Raw genomic sequence first — 25568 nt, 5'->3', positions numbered from 1 at the left:
AAGAATTAGACAGATTTGAGACAGGACTGCAGGAGATGGGCTGCTATAAATGGTGCATGACTGAGGTCAAACGACATGAGGATAATCATATAAAGTGTACACTAGCTTGAGATGTGGCATGTGAGAGACATTCAGATTGCTAAAGAATATGATATAAACGTGGTATCATATTTAAACTGCTGAAACATGTTGGACAATGTTACTTAAGTGAGTATCTATGCTTTATGTTCCTTTGCCAGAAACGTTAATTAAAATAGTTTTTTGATGTATGCCTTCCTTTTTTGCCTACAGGGATGTTCCTCTATAACAGCTCCAGAGCCGTAGTTTGGACTTCGCCTTCATATTTACCCAACTCTTCTCTACAATTGTTTTTTTCCTTTTTTAATTCTTCTTTCCTCAATCGTGAGCTTGTAGCTACAGTGCAATTTTGGTTTTACGTGTGCTTTACTCTTTAATTCTTTTATCTTCTTATTTATTTATTCCCTTTTATTTTTTGTTGTTTGTGACAAGATACAAGCTGGTTATGCCGAGTTATGTCCCATTATATTGTCAGGTTTTTATTTCTTTAATGTTTCACATGAATGTCATTTTGTTCTGTACTACGCAGATAAGCAATTTAAAGCAGCCAAGAGTCAAGAAGAACTCCAAAAAAACATGCAAATAAATGATACAATAATAAATGATACACGTGAGTCACACTCAGTTCCTGCAGAACGCCCAAGATTGACATTCAAATTAAGCTGGGAAGAAGACTCCACACCCACCTGGAGCTTAGATCTCCAGGTTGCCCTGTTAACAAGACAAGGTAACTACAGGCCAGGTGGAGATGGGTAGATGTGACAAAATGACTACTGCACTGGTACTGGTTTCTAAACCCCTTCTCACCCCCATACTACTACTAGAACAGATGTGATTTTAATCATAAAGGTGAAACAGGCACAACGTGACTGGTATACCTCCTTGGCTGCTTCTAGCTATCACGGGCGAGGGAAGAACACTCCTCAAGAGGGTCTGAGCCAGCATGGAAGAATCCAAAACAACAATAGTAAGGTAAGCACCAAAATACGACAAATGTCCAATCAAGGTTCTATAAAAAAAACAAGTCTTTAAACTAAAATGACAAACTTAATAAACACTAACAACCCACCACTCTAATGAGGTGCAGAGAGAATGCAAATATTGGGAGAAAATGGATCTTGTGTTATTGAAGACCAGGGGTCTATAGCTAAATAATCTTGTAGAAAACTCAAACAAGCTCATGAATATGGCCTTACGGTATAAATGTGGTCACAATTGGCAGTATGACCTATAGAACAAGGGTGAAGTTAGGCTCTAAGAGTGGAACCTTCCTGTGCTAAACTCCATTTGATTTAAGGTTTGGGAGTATTGCAAGATCACAGGAGTGGTTTTGGGGTTTAGCCTGGACCACAGTTTGGTAGGTAGGTAAAGAGTTTTTACTCCTGGATATCTTGCTTGGATTTGCTGCAATGATTAGTTCCAACACTCTGGTAGGTACGAAGCAATTCGTTTTTTATTTGGTGGTTTTCTTGGGTGGTTTTTTTAATACTATTGTCAGTGTTTAAGAAACACTATTAGGACTTGATGTACCAATTCGGTCAGCCGACACGTGTTTCAACCCTGGGGGTCTTTCTCAAGGCTGATCACTATTCAATAGTGCCAGGTGATGTGTAAATTGTGACAATATCGTGACATGATAGTTGTACAACAGTCAAACATTGTGGTGTTGGGGTGACGTGAAAACATTGTGACAGTTTGAGAATCATAGCATTATAAACAGTTTGAATTACATTGGGAATTAGATTTCCAGTTGGAAGAAAATGGAGGAAGAAACAGAAAAGAGTTAGCAAAATATTTGGATTGATGTGCAAATAGAAATGGGGGGAGGGACATGGTGTACCTCTTACCATGTGTGAATTTCTGTGAGCCCTCATTGGGGTCCTGGTTCAGTTGTTGAAGGCTGTCCTTGTGGCAGTCTTGGCTCCTGCTGGGCCCTAGAGAGGGGTTTAATAGAGAGTGATGGATTGGTAGGTGAGATGCATCCAGTGGGGGTATGGCTGGGCAGCGAGCATGGTTGGGGGAGCCCATGTTGGTTGAACTGCCATTTGGTGCTTGTGCCATAGGGGTGAGGTCACTTAAGGGTTGGTAAACCCAAGCCTATTTGGAGCATGGCTGTTAATTAGGACAATTTGATTATCTAAAAAGAAACCATTTTGGTCTCAGTTGCCGAGATTAATGAGGTGAGAGAGAAGGAGGTTAATGGCTGCGAGCTATATAGCTGGTGCAGAGCCCATGTGTGGCGGGCAGTGTCCCCCTCGTTCCGTGGGGATGTGGGCGCTTACCTGAAGTCCGAGGTTGAGCGTCCTGGGTGCTCTGTCGCGCTCCTGCTGTAATGCCGGGCGCCGCCATACTTATTTAAACACGCATGAGCTGTGTCACGTAATGTGCACACCAGCGCATGCACGATAGTGTAGCGTTCGCTTGGCGGACTTCCCACGCATGTGCGTCGGATGACACCAGCGCGCATGCTTGGTGGACTAGTGAGGCGTTTGAGAAGCATTCGCCTGGTCTGATTAGTGAAAGCCGTAATTGCACTTGGCCTTGGGGCGGGCCAAAGGGAGAGTGGAGGGGGGGGGGGGACATGGAATGGGAGAGTGCTAGGCTCTCTGGAATAAACCCAAATAGAAGGGAGTGATTGGGAAAAAGGGCTATGCCTATATTCTGAGCAATGGTGTGAGTGCCATGGAGTAATACCATAGGCCTGCTTGGTGTGGTGGCCCAGTTCGCTGTGCCTGGGTGTGGGCCTAATTTGGGCAAGGAGGATAAACCAGTTCAATAGTGCCTGGATCCTGATGGGATAGCTGTCCCAGTGTACGGTGGGCTGTGGAGCGGTCCATGTGGGACTGATGGTTGAGCCTGCTGAGTAAAGGTATGCATATCGTTAAGGTCCTGCCTAAGGTGTGATCCCTGTATGATGGGCAGGAGTAAAGTCCTAGGATGTGGAATATGTGTCAATTTGTGTGGGGCTCAGTAAAAATCCTGGGCGGTGTGAACGACCCAGAAAATAGCCAAGTGATATGTTGGGAGCAGATTGGAGAGGAGGTTACAGAAAAACATTGAGGTCATGATCTTTGTTTAAGCCATTTTTGACACATCTGAAATGACAGATCAATCGTGCTTCCTCTTGTCTCAGCTTTTGGATTCTGTCTCCTCCTCTGGGGCCCAGCCGGACAGTCTTGAGTCCGATGAACCTGATCTCACTTTTGTTGTCCATCTGGTGATTCTTCTGCCTGTGGTTGGCCAGCGGTAGTTTCAGATCTTGTGAATATATACTGTTCATATGTTCTCTTATCCTGAAGCGTGTTTCTCTGATGGTGCTACCTATGTATATTTTCTTGCATACACAGATAATTGCATATATCACAAATTTACTTTTGCAATTGGATGTGCTCTGTGATATTGAAAGTTGGGCAGCCCATAAATTCAGCACATTTAGTTGGAGTTGCATACTTGCACATTGAGCATGTCCCGCATCTTATGAAGCCTATTGGTGTGAGTTTGCTGAGCCAGTCCTGTGCTTTGATATGTTTATCCGAAAGAAAGGAGGTGCTCAGTAAGTTCCTGAGAGTTGGTGCTCTGTTAAATGACATGCTAGGGTATGTTTCCAATTGTGGCTTGATGTGTTCATCCATGCAAAGTAGCCCCCAGTGCTTGGTCAGGATTCTTTGGAGTGCATAGCTGTCTTTCTTATATCTTGTTACAAATCTAATCATAGGTTTGTCATCATGTCTCTTTGGTTTGGGTGAGAGTAGAGGCGATCTTTCAAGATGGCGAGCTTGTCCCCTTGCTTGCGCCAAGTTTTCAGTGGAGTAGCCTCGACATCTAAATCTACGGTCCAGTAGATCGCATTCTTCATTGAAGAATTTTTCTGTGTTACAGTTTCTTATTGCTCGGATGTATTCTCCTTTGGGGATGTTGCCTATAACACTCTTTCTGTGGCAACTCTGTGCATGCAGGGTGGAGTTGACCTCCGTTGGCTTGTGATAAGTTCTGGTTGCGATTTTATTCTCTTCTATCTCAATCCTGAGATCTAGGAAGTCAATTTGTGCCGAGCTGGTGTGGCTGGTAAGTTCAATGCCATAGTTATTAGTATTCAGGTAATCCATATCTTCATTGAGTTCTTCTTTGGTTCCTTTCCATATTAAGATGATGTCATCTATAAATCGTGCCCAGTTCACAATGAGCCTGGTGTATTTCTCTTCTTTCATTGCATGCTGTTGCTCATAGGAATGCATGAAGCAATTAGCTAGAGCTGGAGCATAGCTGGCTCCCATTGCGATCCCCTTGGTTTGTTTGAAGTATTCTCCATTAAATATGAATATGTTATTTGTGAGAGAATTTGAGGAAGGCTTTGGTCATTTCCACTTGGTCTAGATGCGATGCTGACTCGTGCTTGAGGAGGAACCCCATGCTTGTTATGGCTAGTTCATGCTCTATTGATGTGTATAATGCCTTGACATCAAGAGTGGCCATTATGAAATTTGGTTCACATTTGATATTGGAGAGCAACTCCAAAGTGTGCATGGTATCCCTTAGATAAATTGGTATTTTGGTCACCAGTGGTTGGAGCACGTTGTTAATGTATCTAGCTAGCGTCTCAGTTACCCCTCCATTCCCACTCATGATTGGTCTGCCCTCTGGAATCATGTTGAAGGCTTTGTGGATTTTTGGCAGGAAATATATGGTAGGCATGACTGGGTGATCCGTCCTGAGGTAGCTGTATTCTTCATCTGTTATGAGGCCTGCTGTTTGGTAATTAATCAGCAGTTCCTGATGTTCTTTCAGGATCCTTGCTTGTGGGTTGCTGTCCAATTTGACATAGTTGCCTAGTGTTTCCAGGTGGTTTAGGGCCATTTTAAGGTAGTCAGTCTTTTCCATTATTACTATGTTTCCACCTTTATCCGCTTCCTTAATTACGATGTTACCTTCCTCCCGTAGGTTTTTGAGTACAGTCTGTTCTTCTTTCGTTAGGTTGCCTTTGATCTCCGTTCTGCGGGTTTGTTGGTCTTCCAATTTATGTAGATCATTGATTATTGCTTGATGAAAGGGGTCTATATAGTTTTCCGCGAAATGTTGTGGCGTAAACTTTTATTTGTTTTTCAGTTCAGGAATTACCATTGCAACATTGTGAATCCCCAGTTCTTGCATGCATTCGTGTTTGCTTTTGTTGTTTTCCGCAAGGGTGCTGAGGAGATGGATGGCTTCAACATCTCTAATGGTAAGTGAGCTAGGTTTTGGTGCTGGCTCTGGTGGTTTGTACACCGTTGTTTTGGTAGCAAAGAATTTCTTGAGTTTAAGGCGTCTTGTGAATTTGAATAAGTCAATTTGTATGTCAACAAAGTTGTTCTTGCTTGATGGTGAGAATGAGAGACCCTTGTTGAGTACTTTCATTTCTGTGTTCGTAAGTTCTCGGTGTGACAAATTCATGATTAGATTTTGGTGTGCTTCTGTCCCCCAGTTTTCTGTGACTGTGACCTCGTCTGTCTTTGTTCTATTTCTTCTTCCACTATCTTGCGTCTTCTGTTCCTTCTTCCTCCGCTTCTTCTTCTTGCGGGATTCTTGTATTTGTCAATGGTTTTGCAAAAGATGCCGTTTTTTTGGGGTTGGCTTGTGGTTTCAGACGACTTGCTTTCTTGTGTAGCTTGATTTGGTCTAAAAAAAGACCGCTTGGTTGGTGGTTTGTCTGATGCTTTTTCCGATACATCTGTTGTATCTTCTGGTTCACTATCAATTTCAGAGCTGGCTCCCGAGCTATTTGGGGTGCTTTCTTTAGATTTGAGTTGCTGTTGATTTTGGTCGTATTTGGGTTGATAGACTACAGAGAAGACAGGGTTTTCACCTATCTCTAAAAAAATTTGTGGAGTTTTCTCATTTTGACTTCGTCTTGATGTGTCTTCAGAATTTTGTACATGGCTTTGTAGTTTTTCTCTTTAGTTGTTTTTGGTGCGTCATAATCTTCAATTTCTTTCTTTAACTCTTCCAGTAGAATCACAACCCTTTCATGTTTCCTTTTGGCATGTTCAATTAATAGTTCTATCATCCTTGTTGATCCAAATATGAGGTTTGTTCCCATTCATCTGCTAGATCTGAGTCCAACGGGTCATCAAAGTCTGGAAAGATAAGTATCCTGAGACCTCTCTGCATTTTCTTTTGTTCTGCATATTTCTGCATCGTTGTCTTTTCCCAGAATTTATTAATTTCTTTTTTTGACAATTTCTCAAGCCTCATGAATTTCTGTTTGAGGTCTTCCTGTAAATTAGATTATCTGAAGGCATTGTCTGATGATCCTCGTGGGGCAAAGAGTGCTCTGATGTCCTCATTCCTTGACATCATATATTCTGCCATTCCTTTGCTGTTCTTGTATATTCGTTAAGTTGTTGGAAGATTCCTGGTGCTTGAGCATTGGCTAGTTCTCTAGTGTGAAGGTAGGGTGAAGTTAGGCTCTAGGAGTGGAACCTGCCTGTGCTAAGCTCCATTTGATTTAAGGTTTGGGAGTATCGCAAGATCACAGGAGTGGTTTTGGGGTTTAGCCTGGACCACAGTTTGGTAGGTAGGTAAAGAGTTTTTACTCCTGGATATCTTGCTTGGATTTGCTGCAATGATTAGTTCCAACACTCTGGTAGGTACGAAGCAATTCGTTTTTTTATTTGGTGGTTTTCTTGGGTTTTTTTTTTTTAATACAATTGTCAGTGTTTAAGAAACACTATTAGGACTTGATGTACCAATTCGGTCAGGAGACACGTGTTTCGACCCTGGGGGTATTTCTCAAGGCTGATCAATATTACATAGTGCCAGGTGATGTGTAAATTGTGACAATATCGTGACATGATAGTTGTACAACAGTCAAACATTGTGGTGTTGGGGTGACGTGAAAACATTGTAACAGTTTGAGAATCATAGCATTATAAACAGTTTGAATTACATTGGGAATTAGATTTCCAGTTGGAAGAAAATGGAGGAAGAAACGGAAAAGAGTTAGCAAAAGATTTGGGTTGATGTGCAAATAGTAATGGGGGGAGGGACATGGTGTACCTCTTACCATGTGTGAATTTCTGTGAGCCCTCATTGGGGTCCTGGTTCAGTTGTTGAAGGACATGACAAGGACAGCCTTCAACAACTGAACCAGGACCCCAATGAGGGCTCTCAGTAATTCACACATGGTAAGAGGTACACCATGTCCCTCCCCCCATTACTATTTGCACATCAACCCAAATCTTTTGCTAACTCTTTTCCGTTTCTTCCTCCATTTTCTTCCAACTGGAAATCTAATTACCAATGTAATTCAAACTGTTTATAATGCTATGATTCTCAAACTGTCACAATGTTTTCACGTCACCCCAACACCACAATGTTTGACTGTTGTACAACGACCTATAGAACAAGGCCAGGGTAACAGAACCACAGATACACAACTTCTTGTCTTCTTTCAGGGACTCTGCAGTGTAGAGCTGGGGTTCTGAGTGTTTTACGGTGCATTGGGTTTGGCGGGATTCAACACACTGATTCGGTTCGACAAGCAACAATGGCTTGTGGCTCAAAGAATCTTGGACAGGCAGGCGATGTAGTGTTGGAGTAGCTTAATGGCTCAACACAGTCTTTTTGTGAGGAAAGGAGATATTCAGCTTCAGCTGTGAGCAATGCTGTGTGACTGACAAGTGGCAACAGCTTGTGGCTGGGAGAAACTTGGAACAGGTGGCAAGGATCAGGATGGTGTAGCCTGAAGGCGCTCGAAGTTGAAAAGTGTCAAAGGCGGCTACTTTTGCACTATGCAATGGCTTACAGGCGTCCAAAGTGTTTCTCAATGCAGGACACAACATTACAGTGTAAAATTATGATGATGCCGGTTCTCTCTTAAAAAAGCTATTCCCACGGCATGGCCAAGATGGCGGGCTGAGTGGACGTGCATTGGAACAGCTCCGTCCAGGCCCGATGAGAGAAGCGAGATTCGACATCAGGCATGCTACAACATTAACACTGTGATTAGCGGAGACACAGGGGAATCACCCCGCATGAGAATATGGCCGGAAGAGCACCAGTGTCAAGCGGAGGAGGAGGAGGAGTAGGAGTACATCTGGAACTGCAGCAGGGCGGGAGATCCGAAAAAGGAAATGACGGCTGGCCTTGACCAGGAGTGAAGAGCAGTAGCGCCCAACGGTCTGCAGCTGCAGGAGCACCGAGGGAGCGGAAAGGTGCCTGCACAGTGAAGAACACAGCGCAGTGAGAACGAGCCGAGCCTGCCGGGGCGAAGATCAGCGTTCGGATGACAGTGGGGAGCTGAGGGATATCTGGCCCTGAGGAACGCGGAGTAGAGCAGGAGACCCCAGCACCCAGGCAGGAGCCTGGCAAGTGAAGGGCGGAACAGACGAGGGGCAGGAAGGTGCAGAGAGGTGGACCAGAGGTGCGCAGAGACGGCGGGGAAGTCACTGAAAGCCGCCGACCCGGTAAAGAGAGCAGAAGCAGCCAAGGACCCGCAGAGCAGAGCGCGGGAGGAGCGGAGGCCCACGCAAGAAGGTACACAAGAGGAGCCAGGATTTAGGGAGGCCCCATGGGGCCAAGGGGAGGAGGGAGCACTTCCAGAGAACCCGGAATTGGCGGCAGCCGAAAAGTGAGGCGACGAGGAGATGCAACAAGAGCAGAGAGCCAGAGTGAGCAGGGGAATCAGAAAAGCTGCTGGGAAGCCGCAACACTTTTCAGGGCGGCAGGCAAGGGGAAAGGAAGCAAGAGGGGCGTGTGAATGGGTGCGCGGCAGCTAGAGGAGCTGAAGGAGCCTCAAAGTAACGGCGGTGACACAGCAACCATAGACGGCAAACACGCTGGGAAGGTGCCAAGTTGCCAATAAATAAATAGAGTGTGGGGGGGTAGGGGGAGTGCGCAAAGGCTGTGACAGGAGTTGTTTAAAGCGGACTGGAGGCCCAGGAGCACCCGTCAGGCAATTAGAAGAGATGAGGGGGAGAATAGGAGAGCAAGCCTGACAGAATTGGGCACAAGACCCCCAAGGGGGAGAGGCCTCAAGAGCCAGAGAGGCTGAAGTGAGCCACCACAAGGAGCAAAGGGGCAACCCCGGGGCCCCAGAGGAAGGCAATAAGGCCCCAAGGCACTGAGGACATATGAACTAGGAGACCAGAGCTCGGAGAAAGAGCTTGTTTGGAGGGTGGAAGAGGAGTGACAGGCACTAAAAAGCAGCCGGCAAAGAACAGTACAAATAGGAAAGCAGCGGAGGAACAAGAGCCAGGACATTGGGGGCTGTGAAACGGCGTGCGAGAGGAATGGTGGCAGTGGAGCAATGAGAAACTGATGGGACCAAAAAAGAAGAATCTCAAATCGGGGCGAAAAGGAGCAGAAAGGGCACAGCAATGGTTAAGTACAGACAAAACTCCCTTTTGTCAATCCGACGGAACAGAACGCTGGCGCGATGGTCCTCACTAAAGAAGATCTGCTTGCAGCACTCACAAAATTCAAAGGCGAGTTAGCGGACACTGTTAAAGCGGAGGCCACGAGCATAAGAGAGGAACTCTCCCAGGCTATCACTAGCAACAGGAGGGAAATTGATGCATTAGGGGAGAGAGTGGTGTCAATGGAAGAGCGCCTAATAGAGTTAGATGCAAAAGAACCGGAATGGACAAGATAGGCGAAGGAAACAGAGGAGAGGCTGAGGGCACTGGAAGAGAAGTGTGAGGACCTGGAAAACAGGTAAAGACAGGACAACATACAGATCAAAAACCTGGGGAAAGGAGTGGAGGACTCTGACCTAAAGGCCTGCGTTAGGGAAATATTCAAGGAACTGGTGGAAGAAGACATGGCCCGAAAGATGGGGATAGAGAGAGCGCACAGGGTGGGGGAACAGGAGAATGGACCCAGGTTCGAGACCCCAAGACATCCTGGTCAAGATGCATAACTACAAAGACAAGGTACAGTTAACAGGGGCGGCCAGGACAAAGGGCATGAAATGAGTGAGAGGGCACGAAGTGCTGATATACGAAGACTTGTCCCAAATCACGCTGGTGAGGAGACGGCCTTCAAATCACTGACAGAGGAACTTAACAAGAGGAGGCTAAAATACCGCTGGCTCTACCCGACGCGGATCAAGTTTCGCATTGGGCAGAGAAGAAAGGACAGTCGCCCAAGTGGAGGACAGGCTGAGCATTCTGAAGAGGAGCTCGAAGGAGGCGGGAAGCGATAACAACAAAACCCTTCAAGAAGCAACAACGTCTACAACGCGATCCGGCCCACAGGGCTGGACTACGAAAAAGGTGCGAAAGACATGAGAAGGAACAGCACAAAGGTAATTGAAGCTCACAGTCCGAGTGCCACAGGGACTAGAATATAGCCTGATGGTCGGTGAGATATTGGGGGGGAGGGGGTGGTATGCCGGGGAGGGAGCGAGACCATGCACGGTTCACCGAGGGGGGGGGGGAACACATTGTGAACTGGGATAGCTATAATAGGGGTATTTATAACGAGTCCGACAGGTGGGAAGGGGCGATGGCTCAACAAGTCAGAGGGAACTGACAGTGCCGGAGAACACAGGAGGGGTTTTAACTAAGCGGGATGTATACATTGAGAACATGGAATGTAAGGGGACTGAACAGCCCCAGTAAGAGGGTAGCAGTCCTGAGAGAATTGGATGAGGAGGGGCTGGATATAGTCTGCCTATAGAAGACTAGAGGAATACCTACTTAGGGACCACAAGGTGAGGCAATAGACAGAGAACGAAATAAGGGAATTCGAGGGGGGAGGGGGAAAGGGAGATAGCCCGGGGGAGAGATGGGATGCGTTTAAGCAGCACATAAAGGGGTACTTCAAAGAGGCGTCCAAGAGGATGCGGGAGAAGCGAAGGGAGGCGGAGGAAAGGCTGGAGAGAGATAAAAGTACTGGAGGGGAAACACAAGGAGAAAGGTACAATCCGGGGGGCCAAGCACCTAGCTCACGCGAGAGGCCAGTTGAGGCAAATAACTAATAAGTTGGTGGAGAGCATACTGTTAAGGAGCAGACAGAGGTTCTGTGAACAGGGCAACAAAGTGAGAACAGCGCTAGCGAGACAACAGAGCTAAAGAACAAAAAGCATTTATAGATGCGCTGCAGGATAACACTGGCAGGCGGGTGGGGGCGGAGGGGGCCAAGAGGAATACAGTGAGGGATTTCTATGCAGATCTTTACAGGGAGGATCCAGTGGAAAGGGGAAAGCAAGAGGCATATTTGAAGGGCTGAAACTTACATCTGAACAAAAGGATCAATTAGAAGAGCCTATAGGGGTGGAGGAGGTGCGGAAGGCAATATCCTGACTAAAGATGAACAGAAGCCCATGGGAAGATGGACTAACGGCCATATTTTATACAACATTCAGGGACTCCTTGGCTGGGATTCTCACAGAGATATTTAACCACTTCCGGGAGACAGGAGAGGTCATTGTGTCCATGAACATGGCGCATATCACCCTGATCCCCAAAGCAGGGAAGAACCCATATGTATGCTCCTCGTATCGTCCCATTGCACTTATCAATGTGGATGCCAAGATTTACACAAGGGTGCTAGAGGCTAGACTGGAAGGGATACTACCGGGGCTAGTGAGGCAGGATCAGACGGCGTTTATACATGGTCGCAACACATTCGATAACATAAGGAGGATACTGCACGTGATAGACAAAGTGGGGAGGGGGGGCATGCCTATATGCCTAATGATGTTAGACGCCGAGAAGGCATTAGATCGGGTCAACTGGGCCTTCATGGTACAAATATTACAGGAGTGGTAATGGGATCAAACTTTGTGGGAATGATAGAGACGAACTACCAACACCCACAAGCTAAAGTGAAAGTCAATGGGCGCCTAACCGAACCATTTTCAATAAGAAGGGGGACGAAACAAGGGTGCCTACTGTCACTGCTTCTTTTCACTCTAGTAATGGAGCCCTTTGCACACTGGATTAGGGGGAACAAAGAGATTAGATGGGTCAGCTGGACAGGGACCCAACACAAGATAGGGCTGTTTGCGGATGTGATCCCAATGATCACTGAGCCGGAGAAGTCGCTGCCAACGATACTGGGGGAGATTAGAGCAGACTCAAAAGGTATCGGGGTTTAAGGTGAACCTTGGAAAGTCTGAAATCCTGAACCTGTCTGTGGGGGGGGGGGGAGTTGGAAAGAGAAAACCCTTTCAGGTGGGCTGTGGGCCCAGTTAAGTATCTAGGGGTGAACCTAACCACGTCCATCAAACAAATAATAGGGGTCAACTACCACCCGCTGCTCAAACAACTGAAGGACGACTTAGCAAGGTGGAGGAAACTATATATCCTGGTTCAGGAGAATAGCTGTGATCAAAATGAATGTACTTCTCAGACTATTATACCTATTCCAGGCAATTCCACTAGCACTGGCTGGGAAGCTGTTGAAGGAAATCCAAGAATGCATCATGAGCTTCATATGGGGAGGGAAGAAACCGAAGGTTGAAAGGAAGACGTTATTCAGGAGCAAGGCACAGGGGGAGTGGCATGTCTGAGCATACTCAAATACTACAAGGCAGCGCAGCTAAGGGCATTAGCAGAATGGGGAAGGCCAGAAAACCGGAAGCACTGGGTGGCGATGGAGCGAACAGTGGCGGGTGAGCACTTGTGGAAGGTGATGGGAGAGGGGAAGGGGGAATAGGCCAACGGAATTACTGGGAAATCCAATCACAAGCAACACCATGGGGATCTGGGACAAGGTGAAAAGCAAGCTCAATCTATCGCCATGGCCGTCCCCGCAGACGCCTGTATTTGGACACCCCGCCTTTCTGCCGGGTAAAGAGTATGGTAGATTTAGGAAGAGGGTGGAAGTGGGGGTGTCAGGGTGATAAGCGACCTCTATGAAGGGACACGGTTCCATGCATTTACAGACTGCAAAAGGGAGATGGGACTGAAGGAGGGGGACCCGTTTGCATATCAGCAGCTGAGGCACTGGGCAGGAACACCCACAAGGATGGAGGGGGCCACAAGGGATCTCACAGAGTGGGAAAAAATGATGATGTCCGCAGATAACAATAAGGGGCTGATCTCAGTGATATATAGGATTCTAATGAAAGGGGAGGATGAAGAAGGGGGGGCCCCCGTGAGGGACAAGTGGGAGAGGACATTCACGGACAAAGAGTGGGACATGGTGCTGGGAGACTGGCACACCTCCTACACATCGGTACAACATCAGGAATTACAGTATAAGCTCCTACACCACTGATATTACACAACGGAGAGGCTTCATAAAATGTTTCCCACGAGGTCAGAGCTGTGCTGGAGGGGATGCGGGAGAAGGGGACGATAGTCCATATATGGTGGGAGTGCCAGCAACTGAAACACTTCTGGCAGGAAGTAAAGTCTAAGGTGCTGGGGTACTCCTGGTCACCATGCTTGATCAACCTCCATGGATGGAGGGAAAGGCAGGAAGGCTATGGGCGAATCTCATGATGGCAGCCCACAGATGTACAGCACGACAATGGAACCAGGAGGAACCCCCATCTATCATACAGTGGTACTACGCAATCTGGGACACAGTAGATGTGGAGAAAATTACTGCGATAGTATGAGGGAAGTTAAGTACGTTTAGTAAAATTTGGTCGCCTTACATACAATACGCAGTCAAGGACACGTTGCATTTGTATATCCCGAAGAGACTACAGGCACTGGGAATCCTGGAGGAAGAGGGGAATGAGCCAGAACATGAGAGATAAAACTATGAGAGTGCCAGAGGACTCCTGGGGGGGGGGGCAGGGAGTGGATGTTAATTATCTTTGAAGTTGGAGTTTAAGATTTTGAAGGAAATGTTAAACACACTGGTGTGGAGAGATGCAAGTTACCCGTAGATGGTAGATGTGAACTGAGCTGTTCAATAAAGTTTGGTTAAAAAAAAAAATAAAAAAAAGAAAAAACCCTCTTACTGCTGTCGAGAGGGGCAGCTAGAAATTGGCAACTAACAAGCGTACAGTCAAAGCAGTGTACCTAGAATTTTGCAACTTAAGTTCATTGCATTGGCAGTGGGCTTAGAGAAAAACCCCAAAAGCATGCCAGAAGGACTATTGAAACCAGAATCCAATGTGGGAAAATCCACAAACAGGACAAGGCAATCACCATGCACCTAGTGTGGATTGAGCCTCTTCACCAGAACTAATGAAATAGTGTTTGTGGCCCGACAGGGAGGTAACCTCAACCATACCAATGTACCAGAAATACCAACACATCATTGTAAATAACAGGCAACAAGTGAGTCCTGGCATGTAACCAATAACTCCCTCATTAAGGCAGAGGTTGGGCAACAGCCTGATGAACCATGGAAGACCTCCACTAACCCCATGATAGTTGAAGGTTGCCTAGGAAAGTTCGCCTGCACCAGCCCTTCTCCAGCTCTGAAACCTGAGGGCAATGGCTTCCTGGGACCAGCAACCTAGAGAACCTTGTAAATGATAGAACATCGTGCAGAAGTGAGAACCTGTCCACGCACCCTCACCCACCCAGCTGGAGAGTCTGGAGAAGACAGGGCCCCATTCATTAACAAATCGGTAGGGGGAATAATATGTAGTTCATCGCAGTCATCGCAACATTGTCTTCAGTAGGCTGAAATTAGGAAACTAATGAGGGTCAGCAGTCCTCTTTTTTCTCACACCACTTCAGGGGCTAGAGTACTCATAGCATTCCTCTCAACTATTAAAAGTGCTAGATCTCCAACATAGGCTATACCTTATTGAGGGCGCAACCGACTCCCCATATGTCCCACAACTTTAATAGGCCTATTGCTAACAGCTGAACTGTACCCGCTCACTCTCTCATCCTTGGTGAAGCAGGGAGCTGGTCAAACCACATAGGCCGCCTTTACATATCTCAAAGACACCTAGACCCCCCTCTTCGAAAAGCTTATTTGGATAAATATTTCAAGCACTCCTAGAAAAGGCCACTTCTGTGGCCCAAGAGCAGATGGTCATGACCCACACAGGTCCAATGCTGCCTTAGCAAAAGTGATAATGCCATAGCGCTCAGGTAGTCCCAGCAACTCTGGGAGTAGCAAGACCGATCCAGAGGATTAACATAAGAATACCAGGACCACAAAATCGTTCCGAGTTAATCAACCCTGACGAGTTACCACTAGCAGACAGTAGCAACCAACCTGCTCATCAGACAGTGACCGGAAGGTCGCCAAATTCACACCATACTATTTTGTTAATTCACATACAGACAGGGGACAGACTATCTGGTCCAGACAGGAGGCAACTCATATCACGCAAACCTGTTACCACCTAAACGAGAGGGAGGGGGGGGGCATATCTCTCCAATCCCCATCATCTAAGATTGTGGTAAGCAAATGAAGAACAAACAGCAGAATCTAGGGAGGTCTCAAGCCTACACCTCCCCAATGACCTTCCTGCAGCTCACAGTACCGGGAGGCGTTGCTGACTTCTGAAGTTGCTAAATCCATAAACCTCGCCCCCTTTGCAGGCCAAGGGAGAGCAATCCACTTGGCACCCCTGGCACTCAGCCAGCAGGAACTCCAGGGGTATCTCACATTCACCATGGCTGGAGAGGCATAGCCGGGATTGTCCAACAAGTGGGGCCTGAAATTAATGTAGTGACATCAACATCTGCAAACGCCCACACAGTGCTACTGAGTGGGCATTTACAGATTTTGGGTGGGTCTTGCCAGCTCAGGCCCTACCCTGTCTACGAGTCTGGCTGGAGATGTCCTCCCCTTCCGAACTCCAAGCCCAGCAGCGACTAATGGGGAAATAAACAGCATTGCAAGAGCCACAAAGCCCAGCGGCAGTGTCAAAACAAGAGACTATCCCAGGGCCCTCTCAAAAACAGGAGGCTTATGGAACAGGTTAGGTCCTTTAGGTGCTTTATATCCCAGCTGTGAGGGGGGCGGAGTTATAAAGGAAAAAAAGAACAAAACTACAAGGCGTCTATGAGAAATGGTTCTGTCAGAAGGCGATGAAAGCCTTCATGAAGAAGTACTCCAGGAAGAAGTACTATGACAAGGAAGAGGGACATGACGGTAATGAGTAAGGCGTTAAGTTGCATGTTCCATTCAACAGGAGGATACTCATAGTGCCCATGCCACTATCGCTGGGGTACCTGATACTAGTGTGCTCCCTTCGACATTACCACATGACCCCATGTGAGCGGGACATTACTTCCCCTGTTTTGGTTGTTTTATTTTACGGAACATTTGTTTTGGGCGCTACAATTAAATGTGCCAAACTGACAATTAATAGTGCATTCGTTTGCTATATCATGCACACGACGCATTTGTTTATGACAAAAATGATCCGGGCAATACACTGCTGTCCCGCTGACAAAGTATTCCAAGCTTGACGCTAATTTAAAGTGGGTGCTCACTTCATCATTAAGAGCGCACATTTACCCTACATGTGTTTTATGTAACAGGGTGTGCTCGTTAGCACGAGGATAACTTATAATAGGGTGTTTCGCGCCGTAGAGAGTACTCTTAAAGCAGTAGACACGTTAAGGGGAGGGCCCATACATCTTGAGAACACCTTAGATCCATGGGACTTTCCCGCGGTACTCACATGTTTTACGTAGTCTGAACGGCAGTTGTTTAGTTTTTGCCCGTGACACCTGTCTCTCGCGGTGTCCGATGCAGCAGCTTCGCCCTAGCGCCACGGCTCGCGCTGTACGTTCAACTATCACTCACGCACAGTTGCTGTCAGTTACCATAACAACCCGACTCTACACTCACCAACAACACGCTAGCTAATTGGCTGGTCATGTCCAGTTGATCCTATGGCAACCAGTGGGCGTGCTCCAGATCGACTTTATCCAAACTGACATTTGGTATTCATAGAAAGCGTTCCATTTTGCTCTTTGGCAATCTTCAGAACCGCTCTCTTTAACGAACAGAAACAGACAGCAGCGTTTAATGTGACTTGATCAAATCGAACTATTTGACATATCAAACACATTCGTAGACCATACCTAATTATACAACTATGCAAAACAGTACGAATAGAACACAAACTATAAACACTGAAATAAGAAAAAGTAAAACGAATGGATAACAATCTGAATGCATAAACTTGCTATAAAACGAATGCACAAGAAATATTTAAATAAACACACTTACACGTATATCCCGTGCATGCTGAAAGACACACGGGCCTATTCATGGAATAAATGTGCGCCGAAAAGAGGAGCGCAAGCGTGAAAATCGCAGCGCAAACGTGAAAATCGCAGCGCATGCGTGCCAAAGCCACGCACATCGATTCATGGAATTCAGTGTGTGTGTAAATCCTGGGATGTGCGCTAAAATCGTGGGTGTCGCACGCAGGCGCAAACATCATCAAACGGCGTGTGCTACACGCACAGGGAAAGCGCACATAGCGCAGCACACACAACAAAAGTGGGCGGAACACGGGACGTAACACGCGGAATGGGGAACAACACGTGAAAATGTGGGCGTTACGGGGGAAGTACAGGAGGTAAATGCTCGCAACGCCCACACGCGCGCCAACAACACGTATTCATGGATTCGAACAGGGGAAAGGCGTGCGCCAAAAAAGACGTGCTAATCCGGAAACACGTACGCCAGCAGGAAGCAGACGTAAGCGGCCCCGCGCAGCATAAAAGTGCACGCAAACAACAAACGCTACAATGAATATACCGTTCCTCGCAGCAGTGGTCGTGGGACACCGCAGGAGGAGGAGGATAGCCAGGCCCCGCATTTTTTTACCCAGGACCAGCCTTTTTGGGATGCCTGATGACCAGGTGTATGGGAGGTACAGGTTTGCACCACACATAATCCTAGAACTGGTCAGGGAGTGGGAGGATGACCTCACATCACCCACCCTGTGCTCCCAAGCACTTAGCCCCTTGGAAAAGGTGCTCAATGTACTGCACTTCTTGGCTAATGTGTCATTTCAGCGGACAAGTGCCATAGTGGGGTGTGTGTCACAGGCCACGCAGTCATGCTGCCTACACCAGGTGTTGGCCATCATGACTGCACGCCCCGCAGTCCGCAGGCACATATACATGCCCAGAACACCTGCAGAAAGGCAGGCCGTGGTGCAGGTCTTTTACTGGGTGGCACACTTCCCCAAAGTGCTAGCTGCCATTGATTGCACCCATGTGGCTCTACGTCCTCCCAGGGCCACTGAGCACGTATATCGAAACCGCAAGCACTGGCATTCAATCAAAGTACAGGTAGTATGTGATGCCAAGGGAATAATCACTTCAGTATATGCCAACTATCCAGGGTCAAGCCATGATAGTTTCATTTTCAGAATGTCACCCCTAAACCGGGACCTGGAAGCTGGGCGGCATGGCGACACATGGCTGATTGGTGAGTATAAATGCCTCTGCACATGCATGCATGTCAAATACTGAGTAATGTGACAACCCCACTAATGATAGCCATCATCACGTCCCCAGGGGACAGTGCCTACCCTCTGAGCACCTACATGATGACGCCAATTCAGAACCCCACCACACCACCCGAGGTAAGATACAACACAGCCCATATTGCAACCCGGGCATAGTGAAGTGCACATTCGGAGTGCTCAAGTCACGCTTTCGCTCCCTTGACCGCTCTGGTGGGCAGCTGCTATACGCGCCCCCAGTAGTGTGCAGGATCATAGTGGCAGCATGTGTCCTGCACAACGTTGCAACACGCCGGCACGTGCCGGTGGACATGGTGGTGCCCCCACATCCCCAACTACATTCACGGCCGCTGCGCATGGGAGGTGAAAGGGCACGTGGTGAGGCAGCCCGTACCCAGCTTGTGGCAAATTACTTCACCTAAAATCCCACCCCTGTGGAGTGCACACAGGCCTGGCACATACCAGCTGACAATCAATGATGATGACAAAAGGGACAGTCAACTGTCACAACCATACCAGCCTGAGATTGTTCACCTGGAAGGGTTACATTGTGTGCATCCCTACCTACTTAAAGACACCCAATGCTGTGTCACAAAAAGACACACATTCATGCAGCAGGAATGATTACCCCCTTGCAAAATACCAAATCAAAATAGTGCCATGTAACCCAACCCCTCCCCATCTCAGCTACCCAATACACCATGGCATGGCATGCAATGTGAAAGCAACTAAATGAATGCTCAACACATGACACAACTGTCACAAAGTGCAATGTCCCTAATGTAAACAGTCCACAGACAATATGCTCTCAGTAATCAACAAGAAACACCACACATGAACAGATACTTACCAGCAACACAAAACATCAGTACAAGATGAAAGCATGGCAATATATGACAGCAAACAATTAAGGTAGTGCAAGTTCCACAACCTGCCTAAGGCAGCACATCGACCCCTTCCAACTGCAGAGTGTTGCTGTCAGGAAAATGTCTCAGTGTACTGCATCTGCAAAGGAGACGGCCTTGTGGAGACATGAAGAACCTACATGTATATAAGGAGAAAGACATGAATCCACAAGCACATATCAATACATCATGCAGTGTAGAATCCAACAACAATCCCCACTAGGGATGTACACACAGTTTTGACTACAGACTGCCCAAACAACTCATGGGAGCCCAATGTCACTGTGTAATTTACTGTCACTTGGTCACACCCTTTGCAAGCCCATGGAAAGGGGAAGCAGGAGGGGTGTGTGTGTCAGGAAACCAAGCATCTAACCCAAAGACAGGACAAGCCTGCATGTGCCCAGCTGGAATACACAGTGGATGCCCACGGGAGCCACACAAATCAACACACTGTAAAAAAAGTTATAAAAAAAATGTTTAAAAAAAAATTGCCATGTGTGGACCGGTAGGGGGGGGGGGTTGGCCTTCCCGGAGGCACGAGGTACAGGGTGCATCCCAACACCCACATGTGTGGATGTTGAAAAAAAAAAAAACTTCATGGGCTCATGGCCTGCACGGCTACGCTACAGTGGGAGAACTGCCGTTGCTGTCATCACCCTCTGCTGCTACATCAGGAGGTGGCCATGATATGGGAGGCAGCCCACGCAAAGCCCTGGTATGGTCCTCCATGGCAGCAAGCATGCAGGTCTGGAAGGCTTGGTTCTGCAGGATGATGGTACGGAGATCCCCATGCAGCACCTCACGGGTAGCACGCATTTCTGCCTGCATGGCCTTGCGTGATGCCCGGATATCCTGACGGGTTGCCTGGAGCTCAGCTCACAGTGAACGTGTCAGCTGCTCCAGCTGCTGTTCTGACCTAAAATTCCGGGAAACCTCAAGTTCACCCAGAGTATCCATGAGGGACCCGTGTTCTAACCTCAGAGCTTCCCTGTGGGCCTGTGACTCTACAGATATGGCTGCCCGCAGAGTCTCCAGTGCAGCCCGTCGGTTCCTGTTGGACGCCAACATGTCCTCCCTGTGTGAGTGGCAAATGGAGTCTGTTGCCTGTTGCTGGAGCTCCATCTGCATTTCAGGGGGAAGAATGGAAGTGGCCACCCTATCCATTGCCTGAGCCATCATTTCACACAATGCCCCCTGTTGTGCTGCTATACTGTACATGGAGTTCTCCCACACGGCCACTGCATTGGCGGGCACCACACCTGTTTGGGGCAAGGCGATCTGCACTTTGCTGTGCTGGCACTGCCTGAGGCTGCAGGATTGCATTCCTCCTTTGATCTGCTGGCCAGGAACAGTAGCAAATATTGTGGAGTGTGACCCTGCATCCGTAACCGCCACAGGCGGACTTTCCAACACTGAAATCCCCATAGAGGGGTCTACCCCCGGTGCAGGTGGGTTGGACAGAACAGCATCCCTGCCAGAAACACTCACCTGCGATGGCACATATGTCTCACTGTCCGATTCAGCACCTAATTCATAAAGGTCTGCGGAGGTGTACCCAGAGACACCCGTGGACAATATGGTCTACAGGAGGATTGGGTTTTCACCCACCACCACCCCACGTCCTTCACTGGTGCCCGGTTGTGGCTGAGATTCCTCCTGGGTCTGCACCATCTCCTTCTCCTCAACAGCATGAAGTGCCTCATCACCTGCAAAAACATGAAATACAACAAATGGAAACAGGCATGAGCACCATAGCACACACATAGGCCTGACGAGACAGAGATCCAGTACATAAATTGCACATGTCCCACCTGACTATAACCTGGCATGCATGCACTGTCAATGAGTTGGATGGGGAGGCAAAAAGGACACACTGAGGACTCCAAGATGGAAAAGCAACACATGTGCCACATGCTGAATAGCACTGGCAGCACACATTAGCCTGTGGGTGGCATGTCCAATCACACAGATGTCACGTAGCATAACCATGGTACATTTGACAAGTACAGCCATATGGTAGAAAATCAGTACTGTCACACATCCATGTGAGATGGACATGATGAGATGAAACATGCAAAATAGTGTGACAAAACACACATGTGCCACACGCTGCAACAGATCCAGTGTTCACTGATACAGTGATGGCAGGCAGATGAATACATCAATGGTTGGTCACTTCAACATGACAGAAGACAACAGTCATGTTCAACATTCAAACAGGGCCCAAAAATGATTGTGTGCAGCGCATTACTCAATCTGCCTGAATGGTTAAATCATTCCCATAACAAGGTAATAAATGTGGGCCTTTGTGGGGTGTAATGTATGACAGAAGTATGTCACATATGTGGCAATACGTCAAAAGAATCTTTCCCAAAAATGGGAAGGATTGAAAGAATCAGGCTGAATGAACAGGAAACCATTTTGAACAATGTAGTTGCAAGATGACAGTTGAAGGGCAACTGCAGTAATCTGGTGCAAATTGGCAACTGTGGTCAGAAGGAATACTGTCATACCCAAACCCAAGGCCGGGGAATGGTTTTGAGGGACCCCATGGGTGGCCCATTCCAGTCATGACTACACAGCCTCACCTGGCACTCAATCAGAACACATCACCCAAGCAACTTACACATGGATTGCACACACATGCACGGGCACTCACCGGACAATGCTTCATAATCTGCTAGGTCTCCCACGCCTCAGATCTGTTCCTCTGTGACGAAGGATCCAGCGACAGACTCATGTTCAGTGAGTTGGTCGTCCTCTGGTGGAGACCCACTGCCAGTCACCAGAGTAGAGGCATGATTGGAAGCCAGCTTATTCTTTGCTCTGCGTTTCAGGTCATTCCACCGCTTATAGCAATCATCAGCTGTGCGCCTCACAAATCCAAGGGCACTAATGTGGTCCGCGATGGTCTGCCAGTGGGCCCTACATTGAGCAGGCGTAGTCTTGCACCCGGCAGTCACCACCATTTCGCGGCTATGTGCCAACACATAGGCCACAAGTGCATCTAGTTCGGCATCATTGAAGCTAGGCTTCCTTGACGTGCCGGAGTGTGCAGCCTTGTCTGGGGTCCCAGCCTGTAGTGCAAGAGCACCCTTCCTCTTCTTGTAAGGTGATGCAGATCCTGAGTGGCCTACGCTGCTCTGGTTGGTAGGGGCAGAAGCGCAGGTGGGCTGGGTACTTGAAGTTTGCAAAGGCACAATGACCAAAGGTCTCAATGCAGGCATTGGCTGCAGGGTGATGTTGGCAGGACCAACCTCGGTGTGAAGGACTTGGACCAACACTGTCCCGGCTGGGAGACTCAGAGCTGGGGTGGATTGAGCTGCAGCTGCCCCTGCAGCCTCCTCCTCACCCTGGCTACTTGGGGCAGCAGATGACATTGCTGCCCCAGATCTACGTGGCCTGGTGACAGCAACTTTCACCACCACACGTGGCTTAGACTTGGTGACACGGAAGTCAGCCTGGGAGCATCCTGTGCCGGTTCAGTTGACAATATGGGCCGGTTTAACAAGGGCTGAGCTGGAATGGTGTCAGCTACATTTCCCACAACCATTGGGGGGGGCATAGGTGGGCCCGATTGGTCCTCCACACACTGGCCTCTTGGGCCACCCTGCACATCCTGGCCGCATTCCCTACCGTGCCCACCTTTTGGAGGTCGGCCACCTTTGCCTCCCTTACTGCTTGATCACCTCCCAACCATGGCACTGATGTTGTTATGCATATGGGAGTTGCAGTAAACAATTGTCCTGGGCAATTGGGGTGAAAGGGGTAGGGTACTAGATGGAATTCGTACCCTAGTGCTCTAGCAAGGCTGTCTGTGACCTCTGGGGGATGATGACAGGTCACACAATGCACAGGCACCCCAAAAACAAAATTAAACGTGCACGCAACCCCTGGTAGACCACGTGGTTGAAAAATGAACCCGCACTACGCTGTGGCACCCAGAAACACAAAAATAAGCGCACACGTGATACACGAAGCCTACAATGACCTCTGAAGGGGTACGCGACACACGGGGGCAACCACAGTTGGAAAATACGTCCGCGACTCACCGTCTGCCTGGGAAAAAAACGTGAAAAAGACGCACGTGTGCGCATTGGCAACAACCCCGCCAAAAGAAGAAATGAACGCTGTCTGAGTAAACAGGGAGTACGAACTGGAACCGTTGTGAAGTAATCGTGTGTGAACTGACAAGAAGTACAAGAATCACCCGCTCGCTCTCCACAAAAAGCACGTACAAGAAAATGGTGTCCTAAGCATACCTTTTAAGCCAGCCCACACGTGCCACATCACTTACGCACGTACGCGCTAAGGGCCTTTCCTCCAATTACACGCAATGCCACCCGGACGTGCAGTTTTTTTCACGTGTACAATGAACATGCACCCGTGTTGTGGGAAACGCTTGTGCGCGTTACATCACAGACGCGTTTACGCGCTAAGGGCCTTTCCTCGAATTACACGCTGACGTGCACTTTTTTCACGTGCCAAATCACTCCGTATCAAGCTGGCCACGCAACAACACACGGAAGACCACCCTCCTGCCCAAAAGGCCATTTACCTGCCCCCAAGACCGCTGAGCACACTCCCACCTGCCATCTGCTGCTGCCTGCCTGCCTGCTGCCCACGTGCCCTGCTATTTGGTGCCTGCACGTCAGCCATCTGCAGGGGTCCAGTTGCTGTGTCCACCCCTGCTGGAACAGAATACTCCCGACTGGGATACCATCGCTCCACAGCCCAGCCCCAGGACCAAGTTGCCCACCCACACCTGCCTCGGGGGTCGCCATGTCGGGGCAAACACCATCTGAGACCACTGGTGACCCCCAGCCAGAGAGGCAGAGGGCTACCAGCTTCAGCAACAAGGAAGTTGATGTCCTGGTGGAGCAAGTTCTGGGGCATTATGATGCCCTCTTCACACCATCGCGCGCCAACAAGGAAGGACGGGAGAGGATCTGGGAGGACGTAGTGGTTGCCATCAACGCGGAGGGCGTGGCAACCCCTCGACATCAAGCACGTCCGGAAGCGCTGGGAGGACTTCAGGTCCAGGACCCTCAGCAAGGCCCGGCGCCTCATGAAGGCAGAGGATGCAGAGGGGTGCCGGGTCAGCCTGAGCAACATCCAGATGAGGGTCCTGGAACGCATTAGCCCAGCGCTCCACACCCATCCTTGACAGGCAGACCCGTCTGGAGTTGAGCGGTAAGTGCCTTGCATTGCTGTGTGAAACAGGGCATGTTGCAGTGTGCTGGTAGTCAGCTGCTTGCCTGTATGTGTGACATGGGCCATGTATGGATGTGTGTGTGCAGGGACATCATGGTGCTGCATGTGAGACCAGTCATGCCGGAACCACATGGATGGTGCATGTGTTCCAATGCAACATGGGGAGCTGCATGCGGAAAGCACACATGAATGCATGCATGTCTCTGTTCTTGGACATGGATGGGGTGTGGGAGATGGGTGCTGCACTCATGTACATGTATGGTGTACATGTCTGTGTGTCTGAGAAGCATGTGTGTGACTTTGAAACACCATGGATGCATGACACATGTCCATAACGATGTGTTGATTCACTTATGCAGTCTAGTCACCCTTGTATCCACTGTCTGTGGTGTAGGAGCCCTGATGCATGACCCTCCGGTGATGTGTGTGCATGGGATCAGTATGATCCATGATGCATGTGAGTTTGAAGCCAAACCTTTATGTCAATAGAGGCCCTTGTACATGGATGCTGATGTTGATTGCATGCGACGTGCCTGTTTCTGCATGTGTGTTGCCTGCATTGACCCATGTGTTGTGGAGGGACAGGATGGAAGTGACTTTTGACAGTGCCACTCATGTGTTATTACTTCCTGTCTAGGGGACTATTGTACAGTACCCTGATGCTTGTGTTCTATGTCTCCCTCTATGCAGCGTCGAGTGAAGAAGAGGGCGGAGACGGCGCTGTGGAGCAAAGCGGCGGGGATGCCTCCACCGGGCGGCGACGCAAGGTCCAGCCACCCTCCCAGGAATTGCCATCATCCGGGAGCGAGGGGACTAGTGCCGTGTCTGCCACTGCGGCTGTAGCGGAAGGGCCGGGTGAGCCCCCACAGGGGCCTGCAATGGCGGAAGACGGTGCAGAGACATACAGGTTGGTGGTCTCGACAGAGGAGGAGGAGCCCGCTACTGAGCCGCACATGGGGCCTGGTGGGGGTAGTACCACTGGTGCAAGTGGTGCAGTCCAGGGCCAGGGGCAGGAGGCAGCA

At 48.6% G+C, this 25568-nt stretch overlaps 1 protein-coding gene across 1 annotated transcript in view; it reads right to left on the bottom strand.

The window, feature by feature from the left end:
- Nucleotides 1-16731, bottom strand: part of HYDIN (HYDIN axonemal central pair apparatus protein) — a 3273799-nt gene extending 3257068 nt beyond the window's left edge. The window contains exon 1 of the mRNA XM_069654775.1: nt 16619-16731. The gene's annotated coding sequence lies outside the window, so the exon portion shown is untranslated. The remainder of the gene's footprint in view (nt 1-16618) is intronic.
- Between the last annotated feature and the right edge of the window lie 8837 nt (nt 16732-25568).

This window comes from Ambystoma mexicanum, chromosome 1p (genome assembly GCF_040938575.1).
Source record: "Ambystoma mexicanum isolate Mex_15411 chromosome 1p, UKY_AmexF1_1, whole genome shotgun sequence".
NCBI lineage: Eukaryota > Metazoa > Chordata > Amphibia > Caudata > Ambystomatidae > Ambystoma > Ambystoma mexicanum.
The sequence above is the reverse complement of the archived record's forward strand: the minus strand, read 5'-3'. Positions and strand labels throughout refer to the sequence as shown.